Raw genomic sequence first — 10,214 nt, 5'->3', positions numbered from 1 at the left:
CGGCCGAGGGGTGGTGGGTGGGGAGGGGGCGGGTGAGAGGTGGGGTCCGGGCTCGGATCGCCCCGCCCCGCCCCTCGGCGGCCCCACCCCGGCCGAGCCGCCCCGGCGTGTGGGGGCGGGGATGGGGAGCCGGTGCACACGCCACCCACCCGGTCCGGGCCGTGCCCGTGCGCCCCGGTGGGCGGCGCACGCGCGCGCGCGCAGACCCCGGCGCCTGCCCGGCTCCTGCAGGGGGAGCGCGGAGGGCGTCTTCCATCCCGGGGGCACGGGGGTGGCGGGGGTGCGTGGGGGGGACTCAGGCGAGGCTCCCGGAGAAGGTCGTGTGTGTACATCCACGAGCCACGTCCGGCGCGCTGCCCAGGCGCGCCCTTGTGCGCTCCACGAGTGTGAACCGGGCGCAGTTAACGGGAACTCACCCCTGGCACGCGAGGTGGCGCCGCCGCCGCTCCGGAGGGGCCGCCGGGCACGCCCTCCCCGCCCGCCCGGGCCCAGCTCTCCGGGGTAACCTGCGGTCAGCGCGGGTGGAGCGCGGCGGGGTGGGGGACCCCGCGCCCGGGTTCCCCAAAGCATCTTTTCCCTCCTGCGGCGGAGAAGCGCCCGTGTTCACCGTGGAAAATCTCCGGGGATCCTGGGAGCCCCCCGATCCTGGGAGCCCCCTCCTTCCCAGGGCGGGGGGAGAGAGGAGGAGGACGCTGGTTGTGGCATACACGGCTGTCACGTGTAGGTCTGAGTCCGAAGGCAGCCTGGAACCGGAGCGCCCGCCCAAAAGAGCACCAGCCCGAGTCAGAGGGGGTGATGACCTCTGCTTCCCCTCCCCTCCCACTCTCCCTTCCCCCTCTCTTCTTTCCCCTTCTCTTCCCCTTCCCCTTCCCTTCCCCTTCCCCTTCCCCTTCCTTTCCCCTCTCCTTGCTCCTCTCCTTTCTTCTCTTCCCCCTTTCCCCTTTTTCCTTTCCTTTCCTCTCCCCTCTCCCCTCCCCTCCTCCATATAGGATGAAACCTTTTTGGGATTAAAAAGTGGCAAGGCATCATCTGTATTAAAGACACATTTATGTCTGGGGTCTGCAGGGATGTGGTTTGCAACTCAATATTCGGTACGTGGTTGGCTGAGTGTATTGGGATAATCTTTAAGCGAGATAGAAATGAAGCACATGAGGTTTAGCAGGATTGGATATTGCGGATGGCCGGTTTCTGTGACTAGATTGGATCTCGGATAGGGTGGTGAGCTCCTGGGCCTCAGTTTCCCTGTCTAGAAATAGAAGAGTTGGACTGGAAATTGGGTCAATGGGTGGCTGCCAACCAATCGCTTTCCTTCTTCATGTTTTATATTCCAGACAACATCTCCTCCTTAGAGAAGCTTCTCCCCCCCTCCCCCGTGGAACCTTCCAGTCTGGTGCCATGCTTTCCCACTGTGGAGCTAAATTGGTTGTTTTGTGCTGATTTCGGGGACTCTTTGCCAAGTGAACCCTCTTCTATCCCCACTGTAACGGTCAAGAGGACGGACAGGACTCACTCCCTGGGTCACCTCTGAATGACCACCAGTCACCTTTCTTTTGGCCAGTACTGCCCCTTGAATTAAGGGCCTTGTGCTTTTGCTTAGTTCTTTTGCTCAGTGCTAGTGCTCTACCTCTTGAGCCACACCTCCACTTCTGACTTTTGGCTGGCTCATCAGAGGTAAGAGTCTCTCAGATTTGCCTGCCTGGTCTGGTTTCTAGACCTTCATCTTCAGATTGCAGACTTCCGAGTAGCTAGGATTACAGGTGTGAGCTACCAGGGACTTGGCAAAGTGATTGTTCTAAGAATATCCTTTCCTGGCGAAGTATAAGGCTAGCAAATGCATATTTATGCTGCTATTTCCCAGGGATCTGTAAAAATTCTCCACCACTTCATACAGTGCTTTAGGTAATAGGCTAGCCACGTCACCAGGCCTGTGATGTCTTGGTCGTTCTGGGAAGTGGGGTTCTCAGAGCCCCAAGCTCATTTCAGTGACCCCAGCTATAGGAAGAGCCAGGCCTTTCCTTGTGTGGCCTTAAAGAAGGTGCCAGGTTCAAGTGGGCCAGGACTGGCAGAACTGGGGACAGCAGGTAGGGAGGAGCCCCTGGGAGCCGGGGCGTTGGCACTGCGAAGAGGCTTGAAATTCTGGAAGAAAAGCCAAATTGGAAAAGCAAGGGGCTACCTCTCTTCAAATACTGGTTCTCCTTTTCCTCTCTCCTTCTGGGCCTCTTGAGATCAAATCACGTTGGGAATTGTGAGGCTTCCCAGGAAAATAAATGTACTGCCAGTTAGCCCAGCGGAAGTTCGTTTGCTTGTTTTGAAAGAATCGGGGTCCGGACGTGGGATTCTTTTAATTTTAGCAAACACAAAAATAAGAGCAAAAACAAAAAAATACAAGTGAAAAAGCAGTTTTTCTATTTCTCCCGTGTGTGTGCATGTGCGTGCGCGCGCACATGCGTGTGTGTGTGTGGGGGCGGGGAATGAATCCTGGGGAGCTTTTAGAGTCCAGGACTGAAAAATAAATGCAGTCAGTTAAATGGATGCCCTGTCTTTTGGGTGGTCGTTCTCAGGAATCCTGCTGCTGGGAGAAGAACTTCAGAGGCATTATGGGGGGGGGGAGACCCCGTCTCCTACTCCTGGGAGAACAATCTCCCGGGCTTAAGGCTCGATCTTGGGTTTGACTTACAGCCTCTGTCACACAGTGACTGCGGTTCAGGTGACAGGACAGGTCAAGCTGGCTTTGGCCGTCTTAACTTCCCCTTCCTCTCCCAATAGCCTCTTCAGAATTACATTGAAGCAGCAACCTTAGGAAATGCCAGAGGCAAGGTCAGCTAAATCTGCCTCTGCCCTGGTTTCTGGCTGAGCTCCCCATCTCCGTCTTACGAGGCCCAGCGGGCCTGAGGGTTTCCCAGCCCTCCATCTGCAGGAAGAACCTGGGTCTGCAACCCGGTGGGTGGATGGATCTCTCTGTGGTTGCGCTGGGGAGGTTTTTACAGGGCACTTGCAGAGACCAGAGTTGGGGGTGGTTTGAGGGCACCGGTGCTGTGTGCCTGAGGACCAGAAGGTCTTGGGAAATGGAATTAAAATCATCTTCAAAGTTTAGCGGGACATCGGTGGATCATACCTGTAAATCCTAGTTACTTGGGAGGCTAGAACTGGGAGGATGGAGGTTCCAGGCCAGCCTAGGGAGAAAAAACACAAGAGATCCCCGCTCAGATGGTGGCGGGGCTCATTGAGATGCACCTGTCATTCTAAGCTACCTGGGAGGCTGAGATGGAGAGGATTACAGCTCTAGGCCAGCCAGTCAGCCAAGTACAAGGGACTCCATTTCAACGGAGGGAAGATGGGTGCAGTAGCACACTCCTGCGATCCTGGCAAAATTGGGAAACTTATACTAGATCCTGAGTTTAAATCCCAGTATCTCTAAGATGATGATGATGATGATGATGATGATGATGATGATGATAAATAAATAAAATCAGTCAACCTGGGTTACCAGGAAGGGCCAAGACTGAAAAAGATTCAACTCCAGCACAGCTCCGGACGTATCTTTGAATCCATGGCTTTCTGTGAGAGTGTGGGCTGGGAGAACCCTTCTCCAGTTCAAAGGGAGGCTGTCGGCCACCTGTCACAGGAAGAGGAATTAATCAGTTAGGAAGGCCCGGAGAGCAGGGCAGGAAGGGTAGGAAGTCCTCCAGAGGAGAACAGGCGATGGCCCTCTGCCAGGTAGCACCCAGGGGACAGGAAAGCCGGAAAGCCAGCTCTGCTGAGCCGCCAAGATTCCTGGTCTCGGAGAAGACAGACTGGCAGCCGGACGTCACGGTCGCTTCTAAAGGCTTAAACACTTAGCATGCGTTCACATTAGTTTTCGTACTTTCTGAGTATCTCATGGAGAAAAATCAGACATGGCTGAAAAAAAAAAAGCCTAAACATTTACCAAAAAAATAACATAAAACCTTAAAATGCATTTGTCAGACGATTAGTTCAATCCCTAGAATCCTAGGGGGGAGATGTGCGCTCCAGGCTGAGGAAGTGTGAAGTGATACCTGGCCCCAGGGCTTTGGGGCCTGCAGGTGGAGACCAATGGGCTGCAGGTTTGCAGGTGGAGACCAATGGGCTGCAGGTTTGCAGGTGGGGACCACTTGGGCTGCAGGTTTGCAGGTGGGGACTCATTGGCTACAGGTTTGCAGGTAGGGACCAATGGGCTGCAGATTTGCAGGTAGGGACCAATCAGCTGCATGTTTGCCAGGAGAGGCCCCGTCCTCTACTGTTCCAAGTACCCAGGCTTCAAAATTCACATCTTCAGCCCAGATGCTTCCATTCCTTAGTGTTATCTGGGGTGTGTGTGTGTGTGTGTGTCTTCCTAAAACATACACTTGCTATATGCAATGATAACATGTTTAGTCTAGATGCATTCACAAAACAATATCTGAGCATAATCTTCGGCAAGGTGAACCCACAGACTGTGCCCATGTGCTGCTTCTCACAGGACGGAGCAGTACCGCCTTCAAGCAGATCCACACACGCGCCAGGAGAGAGCGTGTTGAGGTGGACAGACCCACGGCCCTGGGAGGAGGCAGGACGATGTTTGTAAACATCATGAGAACAGGATGAAGTCTGGTTGCCTTTCTGTTCTGTCGCCTGGGCTAATCCCCACACGCGTGTGCCTTCCAAGCTCTGGGTGTCTGATGAAACAAAGGTACAGATACACTTGGTTCTTAGGAGGGAAACCGTACCTGAGCCGCTCTGGGAGGCGGTGCAGACCTGAGGAAATGGTGGCGACAGGATCTCCCGTGCAGCCCTTTACCAACCCACCACAGTGGGAGGATAGAAACAGTGCCAGAGGAAGCCAGACCCACACAGGTTTCTGAGACCCAAAGTAAGGTGGCTCAGGCTTCTCTCCAGAGATGACCTGCCGCTTCGGGCATAACCAACACAGTGTGTCTCAGTCTTGTTCCTGGGCGGATGAGGTAGAAACTTGCCTGGGGGGGGGGGAGGGGAGGCGGGGACGAAGCCTGATCCTGGTGGAGTTGGAAGGTCAAGAAGAGCTGGGAGCGGTGGCTCACATCTACAATCCCAGCTACTCTGGAGGGGAAGATTGGGGAGGGTTGCAGTGTAAGGCCAGCCTAAGTAAAAAGTTAGCAAGAACCCTCATCTCAACCAACAAGCCAGGCATGAGGATTCATGGCTAGAAGCGCAGTTATGGTGGAGGTAGTGGTAGGATTGCATTCTGACTCAAAGATGTCTTGGTCAACAATTTCAAGTCCCACCTTAAAAAAAAAATCACTTGGGGCTGGGAAGGTGGCTCAGTGGTAGAGCGCTTGCCTTGCATGCGTGAGGCCCTGGGTTCGATTCCTCAGCACCACATAAACAAAAAGAAAAAAGCTGGAAGTGGCACTGTGGCTCAAGTGGTAGAGCGCTAGCCTTGAGCTGAAGAGCTGAGGGACAGTGCCCAGGCCCAGAGTTCAGGCCCCACGACCAGACCCCCCCTCAAAAAAATCACTAAAGCACAAGGGACGGCTCAAATGGCAGAACACGTACGTTCAAATCCCAAAGCCCTCACATTACCCCCCCCCAAAAAAGGGCAAGAAAGACCCCCCCAAAGATGCCAGGGGCCTGCTACTCTCCTGAACCCTGATCTGCTGTGAGCTGGGGTCCCAGCCGGATCTTTCCAGCCAGACAGGGCTTAAATACTGGTAAATAATTCATCATTCTCTCGGGGATGTTTTCTGCCTGGCTCTCGTTAATTTGCAGGTGGCATCAATAATGGATCAACATCATCGTGGTCACCCACACCTCCTCTCACCGCTCCTCCGAAGGGCTGGCCCTGTCTTTGCTCTTCAAAAATCAATGCCGGAAGTTAAAACTGACAGCGTGGAGCCAGGGACCAGCCCACGTTGGAGAGGTGTGGCCCCAGAGCTTTTAATTGTGCTCAATGACTGGCAGGTACCAAGTCCCAACGGAGCACTTAAATAGAGCCATAATACCACAAAGAGACAAAAGAGCTCAGAGGGAGAGAAATAAGGGAAGAGAAAATAGAATAAAACTTTTATTCAGCCAGAATCCCAAAGAAAGGGGAGAACTGCAGTCACCCCTTCTGGCAGGACAGGGGTAGAAGCTGGGGGTCTTGGTTGCAGACCTTGTTAGAGAAGTTGGGGGTCCCTGGAGAAAAGAGCATCGAAGCAGAGGAATAGGCCCTGATTATGAAATGCTTGCGGAAGGGCCATGAGGACATAAGCAGAAAGCTGGGAAGCTGAGCTGAGCTGATCTACACAACCGGTGAGTTTCACCTGTGCTGAATGTTTCTGAATCTTACACATTTATTCCACTTGCACAGATGACTCATGTCGAATGAACAAGAAGCGGATCCATTCACAAGTGTCGAACTGGGAGTGGCTGGAGCGGGGGGGGGGGTTTATTTTGGTGAGCAGAACACAATCAGAAATGCTTAGATCAGGAAAGAGTTATTTCCCTGGGTAGAAAATGCTTCTGTAACTCCTCTAAAGAGGATCTTAGTACCAGGACAGTGTGGATAGAGAAGTCTGTGAGATTCCATCTCAGAAATCTGTGAAATTCTGGGTCAGTGGCATCACAACGGGCCTGGTGTGTACAAAAAAATATTAAGAATTTTAGGATTGAAGGTGGGGTACAGAACTCAGTGGTAGAATGTAGGAGATTCTAGACCCAAGGTTCCATCCCCAACACTGCAAAAGTAAATGGGGGGGGGTGAGGGGAGAATTTCTGTTTTAATTTTCTTGTAAAGGTGATGTCCAGAGGGGCTACAGTTACGTAAGTCAGGTGTTGATTGCATTTCTTTTTGAACAGTGTCACTTCCTCAATTTCTCCCGCTTTTTCCTCTCCCAATCCCTCTCCCCACCCCTTCCAGGGGGAGAATTTCAAGACATAACAACAAAGCCTCAAATCAAGGATGGGCCTGGGCTACGTTTAAGCTCAGTACCCATTTGACTGCACGAGTTACAAGTCCGCAGACATCACCCTAACGGCATCACCAAATTCCCCCTCCCCCCAGTCAGAAACACTGGTTTATTAGAATCCCCCTTGAGTCTGCAAATACATATGCTTAGAAATCAGAGGGTGACTTAAAAAAAAAAACACAAAATTGCACAAAGTCTTAAGAAAATTGCAGAATATCAACTGACAGAAGGTTTGACTGGCAGCCAAACTTGGCCCACCACCCTATTTTTGTCAATAAAACTTTATTGGAACACAGCCATGCTCATCTGTTAACATATTGCCTGGGGCTGTTTTTGTGTCATGCAGCTGAGACATTGAGAAATCGCAACAGAGAGCGTATGGCCCAGAAAGCCTGAAATATTTACCGTCTGTCCCTGTAGAGAGCAGTTTGCTAAACTTGGTCGACTGAGGTTTCAACCTGAGGTGGGTGGAAGAGTACATAGAAAGCTTGGAACTTCTGGGGTGTGGAATTCTCTTAGTCTGCTTTGCACACAAGCTAGAGCGGTTAGGGTGATTGTGGGAAACTGCTCAGCTTATTTAGGCAAAGGAGACTCTGTCAGAAGGAAATTGGGGGAGCACTACGAAGATTGTAGGTTTGCAAGGAAGAAACTCACGTCTTGACATTTGTACTGGGTTTCCTAGCTGTGCGGGGGCCCCAGAGAGTGCAACAGAAAAATGACCAGAATCGAAAATACTTGAGTGTTCAAAGAGTTATACACTGGGCAAAATGTAGAGTTGCAGGTTAATGTTTTTTGTTTTTTTGTTTAAAATCTGGACAGGTTTCATTTCATTCCTAATAGATTTTTTCCCCTTTCACTTATTTTCTAATTTTCTTTTTAAAAGATATTATATTTAATGTGTGTGTGTGTGTGTGTGTGTGTGTGTGTGTGTGTGTGTGTGTGTGTGTGTGTGTGTGTGTAGTGTTCGGTGAACACAGTTGAAAGGAAGAAGGGTTGATGGAAACTCAAGTAGTTTTGCATGAGTAATAATAATAATTATTACGATAGTTTCCTGCCTAAGCCTTCTCAGTGGGTAATATTTGCAAATTAAACACACTATAAAATATTCAGCCCCCTGCCACCGTCTTAGGTGATTTGCATAATCTCCCTGCCTGGGCTCTGGGGTGAGCTGTTCTCTAATTAATTATTAAATTCCCATCTGCGCAGCGTGAAGAAGTTAATGAAATTCCAGCAGGCCTGGGCAGGAAGAGCTGCCAGCCTCTCGGGGAAGACTTCTCTGGCTTTTCCAGATCTGGGTCCCTCCTCCAGCTGGGAGGGGGGGGATCGTGGGGTCTTCCTTCCTCTCCTCAGGACCAATGGTCTATCCAGCTGGAGGTCCAAAGTGCTCTGACCTCACCCCCCCCAACACACACACACACACACACACACACACACACACACACACACACACACACACACACACACACACATGCGGCCTCATGAAGACCTTTGAGAACCCCAGGAGGTCACACACACGTGGACGGCTCACCTAGAGGTTCAAGGCTAATGGCCATGATTTCTGGGTGCATTTTCCCACAGGTCCAAGCACCAGTTTTATTCTCTAGTCATTGAAAGAAGAGTTCAAAAGTCACCTCTTTTTCATTCCACACCCCCCCCCCGTCCCCCGCCCCTGTTCCCCGTCGTGGGGCCTGAACTCTGGGCCTGGGCGCTGTCCCTCAGCTCTTCAGCTCAAGGCTAGCGCTCTACCACTTGAGCCACAGCGCCACTTCCGGCTTTTTCTGCTTATGTGGTGCTGAGGAATCGAACCCAGGACCTCATGCATGCAAGACAAGCACTCTATCAGAGCCACTTTCCCAGCCCGAAAAGTGGCCACTTTGGCTTGCTCTTTAGAAGGCTTTTTGGATAACTCAGGAGGGTGAACTGCAGCTCTGGGGAGAGCAGGCCTGAAGCCCTTCAGGGAAGGAAATGGGTGGGGAGGGAACAGGTGGTAGGCTCAGGGGTGGGGCCGGGACCCTGAAGGACCAGCTTTTCCTCTAGAGAGCAGCTTTTGGGAGATGTGGCCCGGGCCGCACACGTGACTCCTGTTTATAGTCCAGTCTGGGGTTGCTGCTGTGATGATAAAATAGCAGTTACCGAACCACACCAAGAATGTTCCTGTAAGTGATGCTGGGTGAGATCGCCCGGCCACCCGTCTTGTCCAGCTTTATGCAGATTGCTGGCAGATTGCTCCCTGGATTCTTCTCCCCTTCCTCTTGTCCTCCCTTCCCCCTTTCCTTTGTTTTTTTGGCTGGTTGTGGGACTTGAACTCTAGGCCTGGGCACTGGCCCTGAGCTCTTCAGCTCAAGGCTACCAGTTTGAGCCATAGTGCCACTATCCTTTCCTTTCTTTTCTTTTCCTTTTCCTTCCTCCCTTCCCTCTTCTCTTCCTCCCTCCCTTTCTCTATCTGTCCATCCATCATCTACTCTTCCCCCTGTTTCTAATATCCTTATTCTTTTGAAGCCTGGTTACCAGCCGGCCCTGGATGGGGAGACCCCAGACTCAGACTCAAGAGCCGAGTATTGTGTGGCGTTGACACCTCCTGCCTTTGGGACCTTGGATGTGGCTCTCCCCGGGCAGTCAGGGAAAAGGCTCTGTGGACCAGAAAGGTGGGAGAGGGAGAGGAAGCCCAGGAGAGGAGGGAGGGGCTGCAGTTTCAGAGTAGTGGCCGTGCTTTGGCTCTGTCTGGAGGTGGAGATGGTGGCTAATTCCAGGGGTCTGTCACCGGGATTCTGGCGCTGGGGCTCATGCCCCGTGCTGGGGCAGTTCACACCGGAGGCTCATGACTGCCCAGCAAGCTTCCTTTGGGACGGGTAAGGAAGGAAAATGAGCAACGAGGCCATAAGATCTTGAGGAGAAACTTCTGGTTACGAGGACAGGGTGAAGACAAGAGTTAAAACTGGGCTTTTGGCCCTTTCCTTCTGGAATGATCTCCACGTCTTGACAACGGGAGAAAATAAATGCAGTCCGATGCTTCCATTGGCTCATTTCTGGGAATCCGAAGATATTTTTCCAAAACTAGAAGTCTGTCTGCACGGAGGGAAGGGTTTCAGGGCAGGTTTCTGCACCACCCTCCCTCCCCCCTTCTCCCTGTGACCCCCTCCCCCCCCCCACTGCCCATTCCCTGTGCAAGGCCACATCATTGAAATGCAACCAGGTTTTCCCGCACTGGTCTCCGCGTTGAGGCTGCGGTGGGCTGTTCAAGGACGGCCCGGCTCTGCTCTCCCCGCGTGGCCTTTGGCAAATGTCTTC

Source organism: Dipodomys merriami, unplaced genomic scaffold, assembly GCF_024711535.1.
Source record: "Dipodomys merriami isolate MVZ:Mamm:240054 unplaced genomic scaffold, mDipMer1.0.p SCAF_33, whole genome shotgun sequence".
Lineage (NCBI taxonomy): Eukaryota > Metazoa > Chordata > Mammalia > Rodentia > Heteromyidae > Dipodomys > Dipodomys merriami.
Note: the sequence above shows the minus strand (reverse complement) of the source record.